This window comes from Primulina tabacum, chromosome 7, assembly GCF_025594145.1.
Source record: "Primulina tabacum isolate GXHZ01 chromosome 7, ASM2559414v2, whole genome shotgun sequence".
In the NCBI taxonomy this organism is placed as follows: domain Eukaryota; kingdom Viridiplantae; phylum Streptophyta; class Magnoliopsida; order Lamiales; family Gesneriaceae; genus Primulina; species Primulina tabacum.
The window spans coordinates 20348216-20371873 of NC_134556.1; the positions used below are offsets into that span (position 1 = coordinate 20348216).

General features: G+C 35.0%; 1 pseudogene; it reads right to left on the reverse strand.

Annotated features, from left to right (window-relative positions):
* Positions 1-18986, reverse strand: part of LOC142551161 (putative vesicle-associated membrane protein 726) — an 80296-nt pseudogene extending 61310 nt beyond the window's left edge.
* Positions 18987-23658: the final 4672 nt, after the last annotated feature.

Genomic DNA, 23658 nt, shown 5'->3' on the forward strand with positions numbered 1-23658 from the left:
TAAATCTTGTATTATTCTACAAGAATTCAACTAGGTTCAACTATATATCAGTGCTGAATCCTAAGTTGCTTCGAAGCCTGGATCTCCACGCTATCTAGTCCAGTTTCGTTCTCTTCTTGACTCTGATCCTATCCCACCTGTTGCCATGCACACATACAAACAAGACAACAGCCGGATAACTCCGGTGAGAATTATATTCTCAGTATAAATCATGTATACATGCAATCATAAAACAATATAAAAGCATATAACAGATATGTCAAACATGTATTCAAATCAGAATATAAATCCATAACAAGAATAAATTCTATTCTAAACATGTACCATCTCCAGGAACATAATTCATCATGTACCATATTCAGGAACATAATCAACGTAACTCAATATAAACTGTCAACTATACTCACGACTCCACATTTAAGACTAGACTCAATCCTAGTCTAGGGATCCCGGTTTCCAGATGTGGTATTCCTATATCGACCAACAGTAATAGAAAAGACTCTAGTTCTATCCACGTCGATATAACCAAACATCCAGTGTCCTGACCTAACCGTCATGGACTGTGGTCCTATCACCAATACACTATCTTGTGACATCGTGCAATGTGCCCGTGGCTATCCCGCCACTATCAGGTACTTCTGTCACAAGATTACTCATCTAATGTGTGCTTCTATAACTCCATAGAACAAGCATTTAATCAAATCAATAATCACAATCATAAAACATAATAATAAGTATGTGATTTAGGGAAACTCAAGTCTAAACCGACTCAAGTCGATCTCCCAATACCACATTGACTTATACCTTTATCTTCTCGGTCTGACGAAGACGAATTTCCGACTTCAACTCTGTCCATACCCAATCTGATAATGACAAACGAATAAATACAATATCAGTATATAACTCAGTTCAAAACCTGTTCTGATCAATACTCAAATCAAAACATAATCTGATCAATGTCAATCGACATATGGTACCGCACTATAATCTCAACACATACCGAATCTAATCAATATCAATTTACGTATGTTTCGACGCCATAATAATACAATCTCGATAACCCCGTCAGTCCCAACATCACAGATGTAGTACCAGAACACATAATTAATATCGATACGAATCATAATCTCAACGATAATACAAATCTGATATCGATTCTTAATCAAATCGACTCTGAAAATCATAACAATTACATAAACAGTCTGTTCTTCATTCTGACTTCAAATATACGATGTCTACTGTCTTAGAAACATCATACATGATTCCTATTCAATTCTGACACTATCATAATTTCAAACGATATCTAAACGTAACAAAACTTACGTCCGGTTGTAGTCTGAGTTGATAGAAACTCAGTACTGAAGTCGGATTCAAAATCGTACGAGCGGATTTCTCGCAAATCACAAAATAAACGTCGAAGAGTCTTAAGTTGGCTTCCCAACTATTCCTTCTGCTTTTCTTCCTTTTGTTTCTAAGGAATTGTACGATTATATGTATATATATATACACGTTGCACATGTAAGGGGTAAGTGGCACCTTTTCCTTCTTCATGTCTCGCGCTCGGGCGGTCATGAATTTCCGCCCGGGCGCTTGTTCGGCGCTCGAGCGGTTAAAACTTACCGCTCGGGCGCGACAGTTTCTGTCGAGATACTCGGCTGAACATCTCCTGGCGCTCGGTCAGTAATATTCTACCGCTCGGGCGCCAAACATTCTGTCCAAGAAGTAAAATTGGCGCTCGGGCGGTTCTTTTCTACCGCTCGGGCGCGAGATGTTCGGCCCAACATCTTGAGATGTTCGGTTCAACATCTTGGCTTAAAATAAACCAACACCCGGCTTTGTCACTTGAACTCCTAAAACCTTCATTCATCACAATCTTGTCACTTAATCAACATCTGATTACAATAATTAAATCTCGGGCATTACACTTTTCAAATAATGTTTTTAGGTTTGGTAAAACGTTTGACGATATTACGATTCAAAACTATCTCCTTGGGATTTTCAAATGTTAGTTGGTTGTTTTATTTTAAAAATGGTGACAAGGTATTTTAAAATATATATATATATATATATATTTTGAATTATGGAGATTAAAAAAAATTCTAGTACGTTTTAAGAAAACGAGTAACAGACGCTTCAGTTGGTATTAGAACAAAGGTCCTGTAAAGAGTTGTGCCACCATCAGCGCTGGAAAGCTCAGTCGTCAAGCCTCAATTTGTAAGTCTTACATGCTTTATATGATTTATATTTTGTTACATACATGACTACATGAATTATATGTTTTTTTCACATGTTTAATAGCATTATGATGATATATGTTTTATATGCTCTAAAATTTTTATACGTGATATGATATGAAATAAGAAATTATTTGATTTCAACGCATGTTGGCTTCGTGGTGGAATTAGACTATGTTGATTTTTGGGTTTTAGTATTGACGTTCTACTTTTTGGGTCATAAGTTAATCGGTAATATTATGAATGTTTTTGGGACACGTAGATTTTCTAAGAAAATATTTATGATTCGTGGTTACTAGTTGAATTAATTTTTGGGAATTACTCATAAGTAATAGTGATTCGAAGATTGCGATTATCTTTGGAAATAAGAAAATGTATAAATTGAGATTTTAACTTTTGATGAAAAGTAAGATTGACTATAAGAGTTGATTTTTGGGTAAATAAGTTTAAAATTTTCGAAATTATGATATGGCAAACATGTAGAAGAAAATTAAGAACGCCAAAAACTTATGGGTTAATCATAGGATTTTTGAAAGTAAGGATCAAATGTGATGATTTTTTAGGAAATTAAGAATTAATTTTGCAATTGTTAAGGAATTTGGTGACTAGTTTTGCAATACGTGAGAATTTAATGTGTTAATTGATAAGAATTTTGTTGATTTGGGCTCAAAAGAATATTTAGAACCTTGAAATATCTTGGATTATAACGTTATAATGAATGTTAATCAAGGGTTTTTAAGGATGAATGAATATTAAGCTCGAAAATCTAAGAAATTGTAGAGGTGTTTTGGATTTTAAGATTGAAATATGATAAGTTGATGAATATTTTGGGTATAAAATAAGGAAAATAATATACGATAATTGCGGTCGTCCATCTTTTAATGTTGGGAATTGTAAGAAAAGTTGAAATTCGAGGTTATAATAGTAACAGCACTAAATGATTATGGGTCTTTTTAGGTTGCAATTCACAAATAAGGATTTAGAAAGAAAATTTAATTGGGATCAATGAGACGTAAGGAAATTTTAGAACTTAAGTTTTATCATAGTAGCGCAACGGAGGCTTGGATTTTGAGGATACTAGAACTGAATCTAAACTTTGAATTATCAAGGATAAGCGAATTTAGGGGACAAAATTCAATTTAAGGGAGGAAGACTGTAACGTCCCGAAAATTTAAAGGTCCACGCGAACCACATGCACGCAAATTATTAAATTTTCTTGTATTTTAAATAAATGTTTTAATTGCATGAATTAATTATGTTGTGCATATTTGCATGTTTAAAATATATTTTTCTACATGGTTGCAATAAAATGTATTTTTTAAAGGTTATTCGAGTTGTGATCGAGGAACGGAGACAGATGGCTGAAAATTAGAAAATATTTTTATTAAATAATTGTTTTTAATTATTTAAAATAATGGGTAATGTTTTTTCTTATTTTTGAAAATAACGAGTTTTGAGGTGATTTTATATGTCGGAACGTAATTTTTATCGATGTTGGATTTTCAACAAAAATATGAACTTATTGGCAACCCGGCTAATAAATTCAGAAACTTATTTCAACAAAATTATTTTTAATATTTTAATTAAGCACTAATGGGCCTAATTTACATACTTAGTGGGCCTAAGCCTTGTTAATGATTTAATTAAGTATTTAAAACTCAAAATCCCACCCTACATCATCAGAACGCCACGCCTCAATCCCCTACACACTTCAAACTCTTATTTCATCTCAATTACAAGGCACACACAATATTTTTGAAGGGTGAAGTTCGAAAATTGCAAGGGTTCAAGCCATCGTCTTCTTGTCGTCGTTATTCGTCATCAACGTATAATCGTGCATTTAAAATGTAAAGACACGTCATATTTCTTTCTTTCAAACATCTGTCACACCATAATATTTATTTGAACATGTTTTATAGAAAACAAGGCACACAACTTGATATTTTCGAAACTAGGCCTACATGTGTATTAAACTCTTGATTTGTGGTTCCAAATTCATGTTTTTATGTGTTTAAGGGGGCTTCCATGTTAGGATTATGATCAAGGATGTTTTTACGAAGCTTTAGGGTCCCAAAACTCAACAAAAAAGCTGCACATGAAAACAAACACAAGCTAGAATCACTTTTTTGTCATGGTGCTTGAGGGGATCGGTTGTAAGGGATTTGCTACTGGGCTTGGGTTTGGTTGGGACCAGGGCTTGGCTAGGGTCCGTGAAGGGTCAAGGAAAGAGTCCTAGACATGCTAGGACTTGAGTCAAGGGGCTGGGGAGGAGTCCTAGCATGCTAGGACTCCACCCGTGCACAGCAGCACATGCTGCGCTCTTGGGTGCAGCAGCGCGCAGATGGATAGAGGGCTCGGCCAGGGGCTTTGGGCTGGGCTGGGCTAGGTTAGGTCCTTAGGGTCCTAATAAGGGGCACAAGGGGCTGGTTCAAGGTCTAGTGTGGTGGTCCTAGCAACAGACGCGTAGGGTCCATTTTCATGTGGGTTTCTCGGCTGCTTCTTGTAGCTGTGTTGTGGCTTCGGTATTAGGAGCTGGGGTCATGTCCTATGCATTCTAAAGGTTCAAGAGGGTGCCTAGAGGGTCTAGTCATGAGTTGGTGCAGGGTGGCTTGATGAGGCTCGAGCCAAACACAAAAAACGTGAGGGAGAAGCTCTTGGCAGCAAGTTGTGTGTGAGGTTGCTGTCAAGGTTCAGTAGATCACTGCTTGGGTTCTAGGGCTGGGCTGGTCTATGCTTGGTCTGGGCATGGTCCAGGGAAGGTTAGGGTCATTAGAGGTCAAGTGGTTAAGGGCTGGAAGGGTCCTAGACTAGGTGGGAGTCCTTTTCTTCAAGGGAACACATGCAGACACACAGGCAGAAACGTGGGTCAAGTTTCAGGAGATTTTTGTGCGGGCTAGGACTAGTTCTTTGGGCTGGGCTTGCTCAGTAGGGTCCCTGGGTGGATTGGATTGGGTTTTGCTCGAGGTGGCTCGGGCGTGGTTTGAGTAAATTGGGAGATGGCTCGGGTTGTTCGCCAATGGGTCAATATTTCGAATTTAATAGGGAAAATTGAATCCATGAGTCCACGGGGGTGGCTCATGACTTGGAAGAGTAGAATAAATAATAAAAATGCTATGTTTAAAGTTTGGGATCAAAATAATGAGTTTTGGATTTATTACGGATTTAATCGCCGCGCAAAATATTAATTAAACAATTAATTGAAAAGCCTAGTTTAAGGTTCATCAAATTATGGAAAATTATATTTAAGCTCAAATAATTATTAAAAGTCTAAGTTTTTAATGTGGTAATTTTATATTAAGGTTTGAGTTAATTCGGGATTTATAACGCAGTAATATGTTTTATTTAAAGAATAATTGAAAAGTTCTCGGTTTAAGCTAAATAAAAATATGAGAAAATTAATTTAAGCTTAAATAATTATTTCAAACATGTTAGAGTAAATAAATTAAGAAAATGTCAAAAATGTGAAATTTTATGTCTAGGGGTAAAACGGTCATTTTACACCCCAAAATTAGTAAACGTCATGGCAGTGCCCTAAATGCTGTTTTATGTGCTAATATGATTATTTTCAATGGTTATGGATGTTTATGAAATTTTATATGTTAAAAGAATTATTTTAAATGTTTATGGAATTTTACATGTTTCGGAATTTTTATGTCAAAATGTTTATGATTTAACATGTCAAAATGTTATTTTAAAGGTTTATGATGTTAAAATGTTATTTTAAATGTTATAAATTTTTAATATGTTCAAATATTTATTTTAAACGATTATGAATTTTTATGATAAAACGATAACGTTAAAAGATATGTTGCATGCTTGTTTTAAAAGAAAAATGATATTAAATGCATAATTTTATAAAGTAATGAAGATATGAAACATTGGAGGGATGAATTAATTGTGACTATTGAGGATATGAGGATAAGAATGGGGATATCGTGAGGGAAAAGGCCATAGAGGGAGCCCATTTATGGGATAAGACCCAGAGGGAGCCCGACGATCGTATTTCCATTCGATGAGGATAGGCCAAGACTCATTCGACGAGAGAGTCGCTGATGTCCCCGCCGCCCAGTACTGTGGTTTCATGTAGATGGATCCATCGACTTTTGAAGATGAGGAAAGTCACAATTAACGATCTGAATTCAATAAAAAGAAAATATGCATATACTCATGATGAAAGAATTTATGTTATGAAATTAGGAAAATGAAAAATGTATATGCTCATGATAAAAGGATAAATGATAAAAATGAAAATGTTGAGGTTTATGTTTTGCATGTTCATATGAATATGTTTATGAGGATAAGAAAAGGTTTACGAAAATGTTTATGAAAATGTTTATGTTTAAAGTTGATGCATCATTATGATATGTTTTCATTCAAAGTTTATGTGGGGACCCGGACGCTAATCATCTTTGAGATTTAATTATCAATTAAGATAAACAGGGTCTAAAAATTTTTCTTTTTAAAATATAAGTGCGGAACGTAATTGAATTTAACTAATATACATCTCAGTATAAAAGTACAATAATATACAACAATTATTCAAACTAGTCTAAGGTTCAACTACTAGTTTCTAGTATTAAACCAAGTCTACATCCAAGTCCGGAATCACCACTCTAATCTCGATTTCTCATCATCCTCTTGACCCTGATCCTGCCCCACCTGTTATCATGCACACATACAAACAAGACAACAGCCGGATACTCCGGTGAGAATAAATCCCAGTATAAATAATGTATACATGCAGTTAACTGAATTAACATAAAAGCCTGAATTATATCTTATCACATGTAGCATAGTCAAACAACATGTATCAATACCAGTCTGTAAATAAAACATGAATCGTAATCTACGAAACATAAATAAATACGGATCTGTAAATCAAATTCTAGTCTCAATATCTAAGACTCGACTCATCTCTCATTCTAATCTAGGGATCCCGATGAATAAGAACGTAACAAGTCTCCCACCTACTACTACCAGTCGCAGTGGCGGTACGTTCTTATTTCTGGACTTTGGTCTAGCTGTATCGAATAATCTACAATAAGAACAATGTCTGTATCTTAAGCATATCGATACACCAAACGTCCAGTGCCTTGGCGTATCTACCAAGACTAAGCCTAGTCTGACAATGTGCAATGGGTCAGTGACTATACTGTCAAAATCTAACCCCTCTGTCAGTGACTCTCACTCAATAGCTCTCTGCTTTCTACTTCTAATTCAATAGAATAAACATAATCATTAAAACACAAAGGTATAAAAACAATACCATACAAGTATGTGGTTTAGGGAAACTCGAGGTAAATCTAACTCAAGTCGATCTCCCAATTAACATCAATTTATACCTTTCTCTTCTCGGTCTGATGAAGACGAAGGCTCGTATTCCAATCTGTCCATACCCAGTCTGGCAATGAAAATCGCATAAATACAATATCAGTGTATAAATTGATTCAAAACATGTTCTGATCAATACTCAAATCAAACACAATCTGATTAATGTCAATGACATAACAATACAATCTCAATCAATACTGAATCTGATCAACATCAATCAACTGATGTTTCGACGGCATAATACTACAGTCTTGATAACCCCGTCAATCTCAACATCACAGATATAATATCAGAAGTCATAATCAGTATCAGTACAATTCATAATCTGAATAATTACACAACTCTGATATAGAATCTCAACTAAATCAACTCTGAAATTCATAATAATTGTATAACCAGTCTATTCTTTAATCTGACTTCAATTATACAATGCCTACTGTAGCAGGAACATCATATCTGATTCATATTCAATTCTGACAATATCATAATTTCAAATCATGTCCAAATGTAACAAAACTTACGTCCAGTTGTAGCCTGCGTCGATAGGAACTCAGTACCGAAGTCGGATTTAAAATCGGACAGACGAATTTCTCACAAAAGGCGTAAGGATTTTCTATCACTTCCCCTGACCCTTTTTCTCGGTTTTCTTTCTTTCCTCCGAATGTTGAATCACCTTTGTATGTATATATATATATATATATATACACGTTGCACATGTAAGGGCAAGTGGCATCCTTTCGCTTTGCATGATTCGCGCATATGCGCGCCCAAGTGCCGCGCATATGCGCCGAGAGCTCTGTCCGCATATTTATCAGCTCGCGCATATGCGCGTCCTCTACTTGCGCATATGCGTGAGACCTACTGTCTCAGCATTTCAATACTCGTGCATATGCGCGCTTCATCTCGCGCATGTGCGCCAAAGTCTCTGGAGGTGTCGCGCAAATGCGCGCCTTATCTCGCGCTTGTGCGCCAATGTTTCTGGACGTGTCGCGCATATGCGCGCATTTCTTCGCGCATGTGTGTCATTGCTTCTGTAATCTTCGCGCATGTGCGCCGATACCTGTCGCGCATGTGCGCGGGGACTCTTCTTGTACTTCATGTCAAATCTTCTTTCGGTTCTCTCGGTCTGATCCGTTCCGTTTATAATCATCTTAATTAATAAATAAATCATTTCAAATTAATCTCAGATTACAGTAATAAAATCTCGGGCCTTACATTTCTCCCCCTCTTAGATCTTAGTTCGTCCTCGAACTCGTAAGTAATCAACTCTGATCTATCAGAAGAAACGTATAACGAGTTTAAATCAGAAACTCATCTTAATGAATTCATTCTGAAATCTCAATCTTATATTAGATTCTATCTCTCAAAATAGCTCTGACAAAATCAAACTCGCAATACTGGCTATGTAACATCCGTATAAACCAAACCACAGCCCATAACAAATCACTACCATCAGCTGTTATCAAATCTGTTTATCCTATTCAAGGATATATTAAATCTTCAGCCTCGAATACCAATCGTCACCATCCGACGTTGGCATATTAAGTCTGTCTGGTCTGAGCGATATTCATTCTTTTCTGAATTAGCTACCTTTTCTTTGTCATATCTCTGACCGTATCAGACCCTAACTCAGGTATCTCTGAGATATTATTCTTATATCAAAGAACTCTGCAGTACTCCCTGTACAATGTGTCATCTGTAACTATCTCATTGTCCATCTGGTAATCTGAATACTGATTTAATCTGTCTATATCAAAACTGTCTGTTCGAATTATCATACACTTTCTGTTACCTGAACGACTATTGAATCCATTTCTGTGCGCTTCTGACCCTATCTGTCATTTCAAATTCGAACTATGCAGCACAAGAAATCAGTTAATAATATAAACTAAAGAAAAATACCTACCTGGTATTCGGTTCTGATTATCGATATCAAATTCGGTTGTACAATTCTGAAATATTTGACGTCACAAGATAATCATTCTTATACAGTAAAAATCACATATCTGTCACTCGGATCGATGTTCTGCTCTGATTATCGAAATTAAGTTCTGAACATTCGGGTTAAATCTCTGAACTGCCGTAATTCTCGAATTCAGCTCTGATTCAGTTTAAATAATCTGTATATAATCTCAACGGTTCACAATGATCTGTATTAAATACTGCTGTAAAAATATAACAATACTCAGGCAGACACAAAATAACAATCGTATAAGATAATCTGCCAACTCAGACCAAAAATAAATTTCTGACATTTCTGAAATTTCTAATATTTCTGATCTATCTGCTATCGGTATCATTCTCAGTCACTGATTCTGATCTCAACTGTGTCAAAATAAATCGGTATACTAACTTCAGATATCGCATATTCTGAATACAATCTGTTTCAAGCGGAATTCATATCTGAATAATTTCTGTATACAATAATTACAGTTTTCAGAGTATTCAATACAATCTTCAGATATTCGATTCAGTCAATTAGATGCTGCAAGTATATCAAAATATCATAAATACAACCAGCATGAAATCAACAGAATATCTCTAAACATGCTGAAACATGCCATAGAGAAACACTAAATCAGATGTAACTCCTGGTTGGTACTCTTCTACTGATCTTTTAATTCTTTCACTTCATTCAGTGTCATTCTATACATTCAATATCATTCTGTGCTGAATTCTAAAACGACAACCAATACCTGGTATCGATTCAATTCTGAAATTCATCTTTCAAATACAAGGCAAATATGAAATCTTATCTGGGCAAATATCAGCCAACTCGTACATCACTGGCAAATCTGCCAATGCTAGGCTCGACTTCGGTACATCTACTGAATACGTAAGGATACCATCTGTTCCTTTCTGTAATAATCGAGTCATAGACAATACAGATATCAAAGGAATTCTAAATCTAGAATCCTTACCGTGAAATCTTTACTCATCAGCCATATCTGGTCTGAATTTTATACTCTCCTGAAAGGAATCTGTAATAGTTCTGTACTTGTCCAGCATATTAATATCAATAATACGGTCAAATCAGCAAACACAAGTACATCATAATCTAACTCAATCTTATTCTCATCTTACTGTAGTATACGGTATTTCACAGAAATCTCCAATATCAATCTTTCTTTCCCACAAAATAAGGGAATCAATACTACAGTAAATACAGACCCAACAGGTACAGCATATATCAATGCAACTCAGTCAAAGATAATCGTAGAAAATGCATTAGTATATATATCAATACATAAGACACATAATCGTAAAAGATCAGTACCTATTACTATATCATCAAGTGCGCCCTGGGTCTGTTCCTCGATCGCCACACCCAGATGATCCAGCTCTCTGAAATCTGCAGGAAACTCTCTGTGGACAGACTCTTGCAAAATGTCCAGACTGTCGACAGATATGGCAACTACCAGTCACTCCCTGGCATTGCTCCATGGGATGTCTTCCTCCGCACATTCTGCAGTAAACTCCAGTATAACTCGGGCTGGAACCACTGGAGCTAGACGAACCACTCAGTCCGCTACCTAACTTCTTGAATGGCTTCTTTCGAGCTTTCAGCAAATCTTGCTTTCCACTCGTGCTGCCGCGATCAAATCGGAGAGGGGATTGCTGTATCTGGGGTTGCATCGCACACACCCTTTTTAGTTGTCTAATCAGACTCGCCTCCGCTCTCTTCGCTCTACTCAAGGCATCGACAAAATGGTAAGGTCGCTGCATATTCATCAATGCAACTATCTCCGAGTTCAATCCTCTGATGAACTGATCCGCTACAGCTTCATCATTCCCAATTACATGAGGAGCAAAACGCAGTAGAGTAGAGAATTTAGCAACATATCCTTCAATATTCAGTTGACCTTGTCTCAAATTCTCAAACTCTGCTTTCTTGTCCTCCCGGTACGAAACTGAGAAAAATCTTCGATAAAATTCAGTTCTGAATATTTCCCACGAAATCACTGTACCTCTCTGTTCTAGCATTCTTTTACTTGTAATCCACCAACTCCTGGCAGTCTCTCGTAACTGGTGGAATATCAGTTTAATTCTCTGCTCATCTGAATAATCAAGTAAATCAAACAGTATTTCTATGTCATCAAACCAGTTCTCACAATCTTCAGACGTCTCGATACCACTCAGAATCGGCGGCTGAAATAACTGAAACTCTTCCAACTGTATTTCCATCTGAGTTTCTGATACATTTATCTGTTCAACCGAGGTACTGCCCCGTTCTGGAATTCTTCTAGGAGGTATATCTGATTACCAAAACCATTAGTAACCCAAATACTACAAGTCTGTTCCAATCTTTCTCTGATCATCTTACTGCTGATCAAGAATCAAATCTGATTCATACTCAATAATACATATTACCAATTCAAATCAGATAATTAGATAACATGTATTTTAAAGCAGTAAAGCATAATGTCATGCTAGCACACACCATGGAAGTCAACATTAAAATAAATCTCTTGCTAGCAATCACATGCAAGGAAAGAAAACTCAATCTACCTCGCTCATTCTCTTCTATCTCAGTCTAAAGGATCTATTGCTCTGATACCACCTGTTGTGGAGACCCGGACGCTAATCATCTTCTTAATCATCTTTGGGATTTAATTATCAATTAAGATAAACAGGGTCTAAAAATTTTTCTTTTTAAAATATAAGTGCGGAACGTAATGGAATTTAACTAATATACATCTCAGTATAAAAGTACAATAATGTACAAAAATTATTCAAACTAGTCTAAGGTTCAACTACTAGTTTCTAGTATTAAACCAAGTCTACATCCAAGTTCGGAATCACCACTCTAATCTCGATTTCTCATCATCCTCTTGACCCTGATCCTGCCCCACCTGTTATCATGCACACATACAAACAAGACAACAGCCGGATACTCCGGTGAGAATAAATCCCAGTATAAATAATGTATACATGCAGTTAACTGAATTAACAGAAAAGCCTGAATTATATCTTATCACATGTAGCATAGTCAAACAACATGTATCAATACCAGTCTGTAAATAAAACATGAATCGTAATCTACGAAACATAAATCAATACGGATCTGTAAATCAAATTCTAGTCTCAATATCTAAGACTCGACTCATCTCTCATTCTAATCTAGGGATCCCGATGAATAAGAACGTAACAAGTCTCCCACCTACTACTACCAGTCGCAGTGGCGGTACGTTCTTATTTCTGGACTTTGGTCTAGCTGTATCGAATAATCTACAATAAGAACAATGTCTGTATCTTAAGCATATCGATACACCAAACGTCCAGTGCCTTGGCGTATCTACCAAGACTAAGCCTAGTCTGACAATGTGCAATGGGTCAGTGACTATACTGTCAAAATCTAACCCCTCTGTCAGTGACTCTCACTCAATAGCTCTCTGCTTTCTACTTCTAATTCAATAGAATAAACATAATCATTAAAACACAAAGGTATAAAAACAATACCATACAAGTATGTGGTTTAGGGAAACTCGAGGTAAATCTAACTCAAGTCGATCTCCCAATTAACATCAATTTATACCTTTCTCTTCTCGGTCTGATGAAGACGAAGGCTCGTATTCCAATCTGTCCATACCCAGTCTGGCAATGAAAATCGCATAAATACAATATCAGTGTATAAATTGATTCAAAACATGTTCTGATCAATACTCAAATCAAACACAATCTGATTAATGTCAATGACATAACAATACAATCTCAATCAATACTGAATCTGATCAACATCAATCAACTGATGTTTCGACGGCATAATACTACAGTCTTGATAACCCCGTCAATCTCAACATCACAGATATAATATCAGAAGTCATAATCAGTATCAGTACAATTCATAATCTGAATAATTACACAACTCTGATATAGAATCTCAACTAAATCAACTCTGAAATTCATAATAATTGTATAACCAGTCTATTCTTTAATCTGACTTCAATTATACAATGCCTACTGTAGCAGGAACATCATATCTGATTCATATTCAATTCTGACAATATCATAATTTCAAATCATGTCCAAATGTAACAAAACTTACGTCCAGTTGTAGCCTGCGTCGATAGGAACTCAGTACCGAAGTCGGATTTAAAATCGGACAGACGAATTTCTCACAAAAGGCGTAAGGATTTTCTATCATTTCCCCTGACCCTTTTTCTCGGTTTTCTTTCTTTCCTCCGAATGTTGAATCACCTTTGTATGTATATATATATATATATATACACGTTGCACATGTAAGGGCAAGTGGCATCCTTTCGCTTTGCATGATTCGCGCATATGCGCGCCCAAGTGCCGCGCATATGCGCCGAGAGCTCTGTCCGCATATTTATCAGCTCGCGCATATGCGCGTCCTCTACTTGCGCATATGCGTGAGACCTACTGTCTCAGCATTTCAATACTCGTGCATATGCGCGCTTCATCTCGCGCATGTGCGCCAAAGTCTGTGGAGGTGTCGCGCAAATGCGCGCCTTATCTCGCGCATGTGCGCCAATGTTTCTGGACGTGTCGCGCATATGCGCGCATTTCTTCGCGCATGTGTGTCATTGCTTCTGTAATCTTCGCGCATGTGCGCCGATACCTGTCGCGCATGTGCGCGGGGACTCTTCTTGTACTTCATGTCAAATCTTCTTTCGGTTCTCCCGGTCTGATCCGTTCCGTTTATAATCATCTTAATTAATAAATAAATCATTTCAAATTAATCTCAGATTACAGTAATAAAATCTCGGGCCTTACATTTCTCCCCCTCTTAGATCTGAGTTCGTCCTCGAACTCGTAAGTAATCAACTCAGATCTATCAGAAGAAACGTATAACGAGTTTAAATCAGAAACTCATCTTAATGAATTCATTCTGAAATCTCAATCTTATATTAGATTCTATCTCTCAAAATAGCTCTGACAAAATCAATCTCGCAATACTGGCTATGTAACATCCGTATATACCAAACCACAGCCCATAACAAATCACTACCATCAGCTGTTATCAAATATGTTTATCCTATTCAAGGATATATTAAATCTTCAGCCTCGAATACCAATCGTCACCATCCGACGTTGGCATATTAAGTCTGTCTGGTCTGAGCGATCTTCATTCTTTTCTGAATTAGCTACCATTTCTTTGTCATATCTCTGACCGTATCAGACCCTAACTCAGGTATCTCTGAGATATTATTCTTATATCAAAGAACTCTGCAGTACTCCCTGTACAATGTGTCATCTGTAACTATCTCATTGTCCATCTGGTAATCTGAATACTGATTTAATCTGTCTATATCAAAACTGTCTGTTCGAATTATCATACACTTTCTGTTACCTGAACGACTATTGAATCCATTTCTGTGCGCTTCTGACCCTATCTGTCATTTCAAATTCGAACTATGCAGCACAAGAAATTAGTTAATAATATAAACTAAAGAAAAATACCTACCTGGTATTCGGTTCTGATTATCGATATCAAATTCGGTTGTACAATTCTGAAATATTTGACGTCACAAGATAATCATTCTTATACAGTAAAAATCACATATTTGTCACTCGGATCGATGTTCTGCTCTGATTATCGAAATTAAGTTCTGAACATTCGGGTTAAATCTCTGAACTGCCGTAATTCTCGAATTCAGCTCTGATTCATTTTAAATAATCTGTATATAATCTCAACGGTTCACAATGATCTGTATTAAATACTGCTGTAAAAATATAACAATACTCAGGCAGACACAAAATAACAATCGTATAAGATAATCTGCCAACTCAGACCAAAAGTAAATTTCTGACATTTCTGAAATTTCTAATATTTCTGATCTATCTGCTATCGGTATCATTCTCAGTCACTGATTCTGATCTCAACTGTGTCAAAATAAATCGGTATACTAACTTCAGATATCGCATATTCTGAATACAATCTGTTTCAAGCGGAATTCATATCTGAATAATTTCTGTATACAATAATTACAGTTTTCAGAGTATTCAATACAATCTTCAGATATTCGATTCAGTCAATTAGATGCTGCAAGTATATCAAAATATCATAAATACAACCAGCATGAAATCAACAGAATATCTCTAAACATGCTGAATTTTTAGACTCACTAGACTTGATCGATGCAGGTGAGGACGAGTACGAAGGGGTGAGAGGTAGGGACCAGTGAGTTGGCTCGGACTGTGCAGAGGCCTTACCCGTGGACTGCTAAAGTTTCAAGAATTTTATGCATGTTCAATTCATTCACTCTGATTTTAACGAAATTACTTTATGTGGTTTTAAACAAGTACTTGTTTCAAGCTCGTTTACATTTCAAATATTTAGTCATGCATTTTATTTACTACTGTTTTTTGAGAGAATATTAATAATTTAAGAGAATTTTTATTTTTCCGCAAATTTTAAGTAGATTTAAATACGGTACGTTACAGGGAGCCTGTTTACGGGACAAGGCCCAAGAGAAATCCTGATGATCATATTTCCATGGCGGTGCTTAGTGCCCGTCCCCATGCGCTATGGTTAGCTAAGACTGATCAGTTGATCAGAGGATAAAAGGCTTGTCACTTCCAAGGATCAAACTTCACCCAAAATGATAAATGATGCAAAGCTTTACGATTTTATGATTTACGATATATGATTTATTTATGCTTAAAATTATTTTGAAAAAAAGTATGATTTTAATGCATGTGTTGATATATGTATTTTTTGCTATTCATGTTTAGAACGTACTGAGTCATTAGACTCACTAGGTTTGAATGCTGCAAGTGATGATATTGAGGGAGGCGCAGACGCTTGAGTGGATCGAGTACATCAGTACGCTCACGAGGGGCATTTGATTGATAGCAAAGTTTAAAGGATTTTTTTGTTAAGGATTTTATTAGAGATTTTATGCTCTATTCTGAAGTTAATTTTGATCATGTTAAAGATAAAAGTTGAAATTTGGTAATATGCCGATATTAGGGATTTTATGCACTTGAGATTTAAATTGTTACATTATTTTGATTTATATAAATGCTAAGTTATTTTTAAGTGTTGGATTCGAAATTAATGAATTAAAAAAAATAAGAAGAATTTCAAAAAAAAATAAGGGTCGTTTCAGTATGTATCAAAGCCAGGTTTTCCTAAGTGGACTGTATACTGCAACTTTGAGAATTTCAAGAAGTCACACCTGAAGCATGTGAGTTTTTACTGCTTTAAATTTTTATATGTTGAAATCTTAATGCTTTCATGATGCATGACATAGAGGTTAGGTGCATCATATTTTTAAATTAAATACATGTTTGTTACGTGGTTTGGACGGTGTGTAAAGTTATGCCCTCGAGTCGTGAGGAGAATTTGGTTTTGTTCATCTCGAGTTTTGCACTATCTAAAATTAAGTTGAGGTGAATTGAACTTGGTGATTTAGAACTACATGTTTCCACTTTACACTGTGTAGGAAGGCGATTTCGAACTTGATGGCTATGGGTTAAATTTTAAGAATCGTGAACTTAGAGACTTAATTAGAATAATTCGAGGGACTTAATTGCAAATTTTTGGAAATATTGAGGGTGATTTTGCTATAATTCAAAAAATCTAAAGGGCTTAATGTAAGAGTTTGAAAACTTGGATGGCTAAAATGCGAAATTTTTTGGGCTAAATTGGAGAATTCAAGAATTTTTGGTTCTTAGTTGCAAATTATAGGAAAACTATGGGGTCATTTTAGCAATTTTCGAAATCTATGGGAGCCGTTTTGGATTAAATTCGAAAGTTTGAGGAGCTAGGAATGCGAGAAGTGAGGCTAATCTAATAATCCAAGAGCTTTGGGATTTAGGTTGCAATTTACTGAAAAATAAAAGGGTCTATTTGATTGTAGTCAGCAAGTAAATTACAAATTAAGGGTTACATAAAGAATTGCGATTGAGGAGATTAGAAAGATATGAAAGTATAAGGATGTCCTATGAGGAAAGAGAAATATGGGTAATAGCAATTTCGAGGAGAAATTATAATTCATCACACTGATAATTTTTTGGTATCATAGGGGATTATAGAGAATTACGATTGTATTACAGGTGTTATAAGCTTATGACGTAAAGGAAAAAGGATATAAATATTGGAAATAAAATTTAATCGACAATATTATTATTTTAGATTTTATGTTAAGATACAAAATACCTATGGGATCAATGGTTGCTATGATATCAAAAATGTTGGGAGTTTTGTCCTATAAGATTCCAGAATTTAAATGTGATAATTTAGGGGACAAATGACGAATGGGTTATTAAAGTCACTAGGTTTTGTCCTCAATGGTTGCTATTCATGTTTAGAACGTGCTGAATTATTAAACTCACTAGGTTTGAATGCTGCAGGTGATGATATTGAGGGAGGCGTTGATGTTTGAGTGGATCGAGAATAGCAGTACACTCACGAGGGATATTTATTTCTGCACTAGATTGATAGACAAAGTTTAAAGGATTTTTTTGTGAAGGATTTTAGTATAGATTTTATGCTTTATTTTGAAGTTAATTTTGATTATGTTAAAGGTAGAAGTTGAAGTTTGGTAATTAACAATTTTAGGGATTTTGTGCACTTGAGATTTAAATTGTTAAATTATTTTGATTTATGGAAATGATAAGTTATTTTTAAGTGTTGGTTTCAAAATTAATGAATATAAAAAAAAATTAATAGAATTTCAAAGAAAAAAAAAACAAGGGTCGTGTCAAGTATGATCATAATGTCCCAAAATTGAAAGATACATGATTAAGACTCAAGTTTAGCAGCTAAGAATAACAAAATTGCAAACAAACAAATATACATGATTAAAAACACAATTTCGTTTTTTGAAAAAATTAGCTAATAGGTAGGAAATTTGATTATTTTTGGTTAAACTTATTTTTCATCGAATCACACGGAAAATTTTCACCGTGAACATTCCACACCTGAGGTTTGAACATATTTATTTGAGCTTCATGTCAATTCGATACAATATAAAATATATACAGCAAACAGAACGACAAACAAACAAACGGCAAAAACCAAAACGGGATTGTGATAACCAGAAACATAAACAATATCAATCATTCAAATTTCATTTTGGTTTTAAAAAGGAAAGAAACCAAATCTAGGAACTTACTGAATCCATTATCCACAAGGTAATTAAACGTGTGTCCATCACAATTGTAGGTGAATTTGTTATTCGAAGCAGGCAGCTTCTGCAGGCATTGAGAGGCAAGTTGGTAAAATTCCCCGTGAATTCCGTGTACTCCGCTAAAATCACCGTGTCCCTCGCCACGAAGCTGTTGATCAACGACTGCTGCCCCATCATGCATGAACGTCAAAATCTTTTTCTGAATCAATGAAAAAAACCCATCTTCCGAAATCAAAGTAGGAAAAAAGATAAGATCCAAGATTGAGAAGGGGAAATGGGTTTGTGTTGATGGAAGAATGGATGGGAGAAAATAGAGGAAGTGTTTGGTGAACTAGAATAGCATGCATGCAGCCTCCCATTTGATTTTCCTTCAAATATACACTTTTTCGGTAGTCTATGTCATAATTTATGTTAATAATTAACATGTTTGAGTACCTTTTTTTCGTATTTTTTCGTACTTAATAAGATGTAGTGTAAGTTTAAATTTTTTTAAAAAAATGTAATTTGACAATAAATTTTTTTTTGAACCTTGTATTATTCTAATCTATACATATATATTGTTTAGTGTTTTTACATTTGCGTCCTAAATAATGAACGTCAAACTATTTCGGATTTTAACAAGAGATAATTCCTTTTTATAAATATCTATAAACAGTCTTCAATTATCTGAATTGTTCATAATTGAAGACCATGTTCTTTTTCTAATTTGAACTTGTTTTGTAGAAAAAAACATTCGTTCAGATCAACAACTCCGGGGGCCGTCTTCTCTTGATTCCAATAAAAATATTGGCGAAGTCTTTCTTTGATTTCCCATGCCCGAGAGATGCTTTGATTCACCAATTAAATTTGCCCAAGTCTCGCTTTTGATTTTCCATGGCCGAGACATGTTTTGATTTCCCATGGCCGAGGCATGTATTGATTTACCAATAAAAATTGCCCAAGTCTTGCTTTTGATTTTTTTTTTCCTCCGAATTTTTATTTTTATATTTAAAAACAAAATCAAAGTGGCCGAATTGTATTGTCGAGGGAGGACAATAATAGGGAGAAAAAATATAGCACCATAATATAATACGTATATTTGTAATTATAAGTTTTATGTAATTAAGTAGAATTTTGTAAGGAATCAAAAAGGATGGCAATTTCCTCACGAGTTTGGGGGCCATCGAGGAAAACTCAAAACGAGGACGGAGATTCCCCATTTTTTCGAGTTCGGGGATTTTTTAGAATCTCTGAAATAGTTCGAGGTGGATATGAGGATACTATCCACATCCCCGATTCCGCACCAAAAAAAATTAATAATAATAATATTTCTTAAAATATTAATAATATAATTATTATCAATATTGATATTAATATTATAATTAATAATAATATATAATAATAAGTTTGGTTCAGGACGCTACCGTCCTGCCTCATTAAAATTTTTGTAACGGAGATAGGGATTTGATCACTGTGGTTTCAGGTCGGGGACCGAAAAAGCGGAGATCGGAGTGGATATTAGGGTTTGGATGGAATTCCGAGATGGAGATGGTGATGACAAACTCGGCTTCGCCCTATCCCATTATCATCCCTAAGACTCTAAAGTTAGAATCCTTATAAGGTTCTAACTTGAGCGATTTTTCACCTTGTCAAAAATCTACACTAAGTTTTATTATTTAACTAGGACTCTTACTAGTTAAATTTGTATTATAATTTTTCAATTTATTAATTAAATAATCCATGATTAAGACATATTCCCAATAGTGATTTCAATCCTATTTTCAAACTAGAATTTTACGTAGTATCAAACTACTTGATTGATATTTCAATAGCATATTCTAAATTTATTGATTAAATAATTGTGACTTCATTATAATCTTGACTGACGATCAGATAATGCCAATATAACAAGGGTACAAATCTCGTTATTATAATAAAAACCAAAAAATTTTCACTAAATCTTTTTTGTATTTGTCTATTTTGGATCACTAAATTACGCAGTTGCACTCTCCTATCAAAATTAGCAATCATGCAAACTTTCACAACTTCCAAATATTGTGATCCACTTGTAAACTATTTATAAGCTATCTGTTTGATCTACATTGAATTACAGTGGACAAATTTAACTCCTTGAATTCAACTATCTCAACGAAAACACATAATTCAATACTTATATAACCCTTAATGATTCAGGGATACAGCTAGTCATTGATTCAGAACAAAAGTTTTCCTTATTCGGATTTACCCTAATTTGTCTCATTCTTTTTGTCAACTTCTTGATTAAGAATGTAAGAACTTAAGTCTGATTACACCTATCAGATCAGGCTAAGAGCATCTAGTAGCATCGCCCCATGATCCCCTTATAACATTGATAATGCCTGCAAGAATCAGCAAGTTATGGTTATCGTATAGTACGGTTCTTGGAACACATAAATATCAATCGAATCTTCAACCATTGGTACATCGATAGTAGTAAATAGATTAAATAACGATGTGATGTATCTTTGAGTAATCATAGTAGCATCATATGTGCAACTAAGGAAGAACATTTCCATAATGTATATGTGTTACAAAGGATATCCACACACCCATAAGTGAGCGGCGAATCCCCGACTACAATACATCGGCTCCTACCACTACAAGAAATTCCACATTCAACCACACTCAAAAGACAACGGTTTTATCAGAAACCGTTGTCTTTTTCCTTTTAACAATGGTTTTAACGAAAACCATTATCTTTGTGTATTTTTTCCTTGTCAAAGACAACATTTTTTTAAAACCGTTGTCTTTTATGAGTCAACGACAAAGGTTTTAGTAAACCATTGTCTATGGGCGTGTTTTTTGAGTAGCTAAGACAACGGTTTTGAAAACCGTTGTCTATGAGCGCATTTTTATGTCGCTAAGACAACGGTTTTATAAAGCGTCGTCTGTTAATTAAACCGTTTTATGTTTCTCTTTGTTCAACAACGCACCTACGACAATATTTTTAATAAAACCGTCTTTAAATTTAGCGACGATTTTGCTTAAACCATCGCTAAATTTAGCGACGATTTAATCAAAACTGTTGCATGTTTTAAATTAGCGACGATATAGCGACGGTTTAAGCAAAAACTGACGCTAAATTTATTTCAACCGTCGAATTTTTTAAATTAGCGACGGATTTTGGTTGAACTGTCGCTATTAGTGACGATTTGCTCATAACCGTCGCCAATAGCGACGGTTTAATAAACAACTTTCGCTAATAACAACAGTTTAGGATTAACTGTCGCTAATGGCGACGATTTAAACAACATCCGACGCTAATAGCGACGGTTTCACCAAAATCCGTCGCAATTTGTCTATAAATATACTCATTTTTAGTCAATTTTCATCCACACTTCTTCACAACACTTAAAAATTTTCTCTCTTATATGATTTTAGTAGTTTTTCGCTTCAATTTTTGTAAAGTTTTAAGTGTTATTTAATATCATGAATATTGTTAGCATTGTCATATTGTAATTTTTTTTAGATTTATTAAATTATAAAAACAATTTTTTTATTCTCCTGAAAATATTAGTGACGGATTAAGTTTGTACTTAGCGACTGATTTTAAAACTGTCGCTAATTTTAGCGACCGTCGCTAATTAGGGACGGTTTCTATGACAACGCTAACCACAGGGTCTTTAACAACAGTTTTACAAAACCTACGACAACGGTTTTTCAACGTCGTCTTTAGACGTCTACGACAAGGGTTTTTCACCTTCTTTTAGGTGGCTGAATCGACTTGGAATGAATTTAGAATATACAATACACTTTTTAATTCATTTCATAATCTACGTTGCGAGATAGACCTAATGATACTATAATATATCCAAGAGCTTTATGTATGCAGCTTCCATGGGTATATAGATTAAATAAATATCATCATTGGATAAAACATTAAAATATTATTAAAATAAAGAATATTTTTACACAAAATTCAATAAATCCCAACCCACAAGTTGGCTCACTATACGCCTACTCTAACAGTCTCTCACTTTCCTAATAACCAACTACCCATATATCTCAAATTCATTACTTCACGATGCTTTTCAAACAATGTTCTTGACAAGGAATTCGTAATTGAATCAACAACGCTATCTGAAGAGACGACTCTTTCTACTAACATATCTACTCCTCCCACAATCTGTAAGGACCGTGTATCGTATTATAGTAAATCTTATGGTTATTATCGATAACTCATGAAATTATCATGTAATTACGTATATGATGTATATAATGACAATGAAAATGAGAAAATAGATGGTGATTAAGAAAGATTGTATTAGAAATTGAATTGTGTTTGAAAAGTATGCTAAACCACGACAAAAAAGTAACACATGTTACAGTTTTTAACATAATTAAATGAGTATTAGTCCAAATGACTGCAGACCAATTTAATTGGGAATATAATACCTAGTACTAAAACTTTCATGCTTTGAGATGTATCAAAATCCAATTGGAAATAGAAGCAAAAGCATCCCGAAGTGTATCGTGTGCATTGCAGTTTCTGCACTGACACATTGTAGGAGAATGAGCATATCTCTCGCATCCGATATCCAAATCGAGTGGGATTAGTGGAAAATGAAATCCAAAACATAGATCTACAACTTTTATGTTTACCACCTTTTCTAATTCAGAACCTAAAATAGCGTTTTGGACATAACAAGATGCGCACACGTGAAGGCCCGCGCGCGCGGGCATAATATATGCCCGAGTTTCGGCACGCACATGCGCGCATCGCCCTGTTGCACACGATTTAAGAATGATAAGGATGAGTTTTTCCAACAGAAGTCTCTTCCTTCCCTTTGAAGTTTCGAGAGGAAAGATGGAAACCAAGGTTCTATTGTCCGAATCTATATTGAAGCATTGCCCAAACTTGAAAAAAATTATATATTCAGAATCCTCGTATCGAGAGCTTTCATTTGAGGTAAGATTCTTCTAGTTTCAGCACCTTTATTTACTGAAGTGTTGTAATAGAATGTATTTGAATT